Here is a 4386-nt window from a genome sequence, read left to right on the forward strand (position 1 = left end):
CACTGATTTATTTCCCTTGCTGTACAGTTAGTAATTTTTAATAATATAATGCCGCAATACTGATTCCTGCTAAGTGCAGGTCGTTTACGAGGAATATGATATTTCTGCTGGGGATAATTCTGTCTCGTAGCCAGATAAACGTATGACCTGATTACGACATAAATTTTCAGGCGCCCTGTCCGGACAGCATCGCTCCAGCATTTGTTGTGAACTGGCCTTGCTATGTAGTACATCGGTGGTACACTCTCAGGTGCCATTTATATTAGTGTAGCTGGGGTGTTACTCAGAACTTCACACGCGCGTTCTAAAATTGTCACCAGGTTACAGTGCGAGGTGCCCAAAACCAACCAAAACATATTCAAGATTGGTGTGCATTGAAAGTCCTAACAGCCCTGTCAGCAGTCAAGTTAAATCACACAGCGCAGTCTCTATCCTACACTAAGCACTGTCGAAGTGTTTCATTGGAGCTACTGCTAATGTGGACACACTCAAAGACTCTCGTTGCTGGATAACTATGTCCAACTCTCCTCCGGATAACGATCATTGCGAGCTAAGCTATCGGCGCAACCACGTTACAGCCCTCGGTGATAATACGTCACTGGCTGTACATGACGAGTGGGATATACATCCCCATCTACATGTCTGTTCTGCAGTCTACGCGTAAATGCCTGGCAGAAGGTTCCTCTAACCGTTTACACACTGTTTCGCAACCGTTCCACACACGAACATGAAGCGGGAAAATAGGATCATATCAAAGTTACCACAGTGAAAGTACACAATCAACAGTAAACTGTAGCATTTAAATTAGTAATAAATATCACATTAATTAGTAAAAAAGTGTCTATAAACATGGAGGAACATATATACATAAAAAAGCAAAGACGATACTTTGTAAAGTACCATCACAGATGGTAATGCTTGTGATACATGCACCAGCTGTAAGAATGTAGCTTTATAGCACAGGAATGTAGTATCAACTGCAAGGAGTTACGTGGTATATGTATGCTGGACATCTGTGATGAAAATAAGTCGAGAACTAGTGGTAGTTATCATTGTTGACGTAGCAAGGCAACAAAAAGCCGTCAAAAATAGTGAAACCTAATAATTTTTTAAAACAAATGTACATCGTTCCAAGTAAAACAACAATGGAGTTTTTATTGCAATGAATTGTATTGTTATAAATACTTCACTGTGTGGATAGAGGCTCAGTCATAATAAGACCTTACGTTTTACTATAAATAAAGCTGTGTTGCACTGAGAATATAGTTCTTTAAAGGCCAGTACAGCATTGTCAAATAGTTTAATCGAGTTAGTCCTTGATTTAATGTAACATGTTATCGTCATATGAAAGTATTTCCAGTCAGCGGAAACACACACATCTGAAGGCTATAAATTCAGCTAAATACTTAGGGATTACAATTGCAAATAATCTAAATTGGAAATATACGTAGATAATATTGCGGGTAGAGTAAACCAAAGACAGAGATTCATTGGCAGAATACTTAGAAGGTGCAACACGTCTATAAAGAGACTGCTTTCACCAAGCTTGTTCGCCCTATTATGGAGTATTGCTGTGAGGTGATGGATCCGCAACAGATGAGACGGACGGATGGCATCGAAAAAGTACAAAGAAGGGCAGCTCGTTTTGCAATATCGCGAAAAAGGGGAGATAGTGTCACAGACATGACACGTGAATTGGAGTGGCAGTCATTAAGTCAAAGGCGTTTTTCGTTGCGACGGGATCTTCTCATGAAATTTCAATCACAGGTTTTCTCCTCCGATTGCGAAAACATTCTGTTGTTACCCACCTACATAGGGAGAAATGATCATCGTGATAAAATAAGAGAAATCAGGGCTCGCACAAAAAAATTTAGTGCTCCTTTTTCCCTAGTGCCGTTCGAGAATGGAACGGTAGAGAGACAGCTTGAAGGTGGTTCATTGAACCCTCTGCCAGGCACTTTATTGTGAATAGCAGAGTAATCACGTAGATGTAGATGTAGATGAATTTATATGTATACTACATTGGATGTACACATACTATTGAGGCAAATGACTCAGGTGGCTTCGCAGTATTTTTCTCTCAGTATTGCCCATTGTTTTTGGTATGTTTGAATCGTACGATATTCAGTCTTGCTATATCAATCTTGTGATGACTATTCCCTTTATCTGTCATGATACTATTTGTTTGATCGGTAATATTTGTTGCTAAGAGACCAAGCTTGTTTTGACAACCATTTGCACTTCGAATGGGTTCCTGAACTAATTGCTCAAAACAATATTCTATTCAGAGAAAGAGTTATGTAAAATTTCGGACGATGTTTTATAAGGTATAGTTGTTTTATACTTAAGACCGGTTTTGAACGTTTATTTTCATCACCACATTGACAGTAGACTGAGGTCACTACCAACTACAGCATTATGAAAGAGGTACCTGTTTGAGATGATATTAAAGTTTTCTTTTAACGATTTGGCTAGTGTAACATCTGAGTTTGGGTTCTCTAAAAAGTACCAATATTTATTTACGATCTATTCTGATTCACGGGTGTTACTTCAACCTACAATAACTCACAGGATTTAACTAGCATAATGTCGCTAAGACATAAACTAATTCCAACACCTACTAAACACACAGCCACCAAACGTATTTTATCTGCAGGATGTTTCACAATTTATGTTACACACTTCTACAGTTTGCAGAGGACACTTGGTGAGTCAAGTTTTATATAGGAACCCATGCCTGGAAACTACATCCTACGACCATACAGAGCTTCAAAGTTTCCACGGCCTGTAAATGTATATATACACAGGGTGATTCCGTGATGATTTTAGAAACTTTATAAGACGATGGAGAAGGATTACTGCATGTATTTGAGGTAAGACCACATGTACCGGAAACGAACGAATCCAAAGCTGTTAGCGACATCCGTCCTGATACCTCTGACAGTGGAATAAATACTGACTGAAAGTTTGTAACATCATCGCGGAATCACTCTGTTTCTACAAACGTTTACAGGCGCCAGCGCCTGTGGCTTTGATACTCTGTAGCGTCGTTGGATGACTTTTATTAACATGGGTTCCTGTGTAAAACTTAGCTGACTAGGTTTCTCTACAACTTTGTAAGTAGGCTGTTTAGGTTTTCTTATTGGTAACGCCACGTAGCGCTCTGTATGAAAATCACTGGCTGTGCTGTGTGCAGTCTGTGGCTAGTTTGCATTGTTGTCTGCCATTGTAGTGTTGGGCAGCTGGATGTTAACAGCGCGTAGCGTTGCGCAGTTGGAGGTGAGCCGCTAGCAGTGGGGATGTGGGGGGAGAAATGGCGGAGTTTTGAAATTTGTAAGACTGGATGTCATGTACTGCTATATATATTATGACTTTTGAACACTATTAAGGTAAATACATTGTTTGTTCTCTATCAAAATCTTTCATTTGCTAACTATGCCTATCAGTAGTTAGTGCCTTCAGTAGTTTGAATCTTTTATTTAGCTGGCAGTAGTGGCGCTAGCTGTATTGCAGTAGTTCGAGTAACGAAGATTATTGTGAGGTAAGTGATTTGCCACAGGTATAGGTTAAGGTTAGTAAGGGCCATTCTTTTGTAGGGATTTTTGAAAGTCAGATTGCGTTGCGCTGAAAATACTATGTGTCAGTTTAAGCACAGCCATGTACAATTGTTCTAAGGCGACGTTTCATAACTTCTAGAAGGTTGTAGCATGAACTGTGAAACACCCTATATCTCTTCTGAATAATGTTGGGTGCTGAACTGGTCGCCGGCTTCAGCCAGCATTCAGTACCTATAACGACTTCAGTTTCAGTGCTTCCTAATAACACTTGGAACTCTGGATCTTTCTCAATACAGCTACGGCAATCTACTATGGGCAACATAATTCCTTGCCGTTGGTAACCTCTGTAAACGGTCGTTGGAATAGTGACGTACTAGTTTCGCCTTACGCGTATGCAGTACCCGTGACCTCCCATGGCTAAATGGTAGCCTATCCGATAGGATTTGCGACTCGAAGTCACAACACAGGTAACGAATTGTACTGCAGTGTCTATGAAAGTGTAAAAATGTGTATGAATAAAGAAAATAATTTAGTAGCATACTAATTTTTAGTTTTCGTTCCTTGCTCTTCACGAAATTCAGTCACGTTGGTCGACGTTATTAACGTGTGGTAGCGTTATCAATAGAAGTAATACTGTCATAGTGCACTGCCATCATCTTGTCCTCTACCCCCGAGTAATGATCCCCAAAACGCACTATAGAATTTGTCAAAACCGCGATGTCTCTGTCCTTTTTTCTCCTTTAGATGCATCTGTCGGACATGTTTTCACCAGGTCGTTATTATAATGGGAAGCATGTTTCAACAAGAGGAATCGTAGCCGTTGTTTTTT

The sequence above is a fragment of the Schistocerca piceifrons genome, chromosome 5, assembly GCF_021461385.2.
Source record: "Schistocerca piceifrons isolate TAMUIC-IGC-003096 chromosome 5, iqSchPice1.1, whole genome shotgun sequence".
NCBI lineage: Eukaryota > Metazoa > Arthropoda > Insecta > Orthoptera > Acrididae > Schistocerca > Schistocerca piceifrons.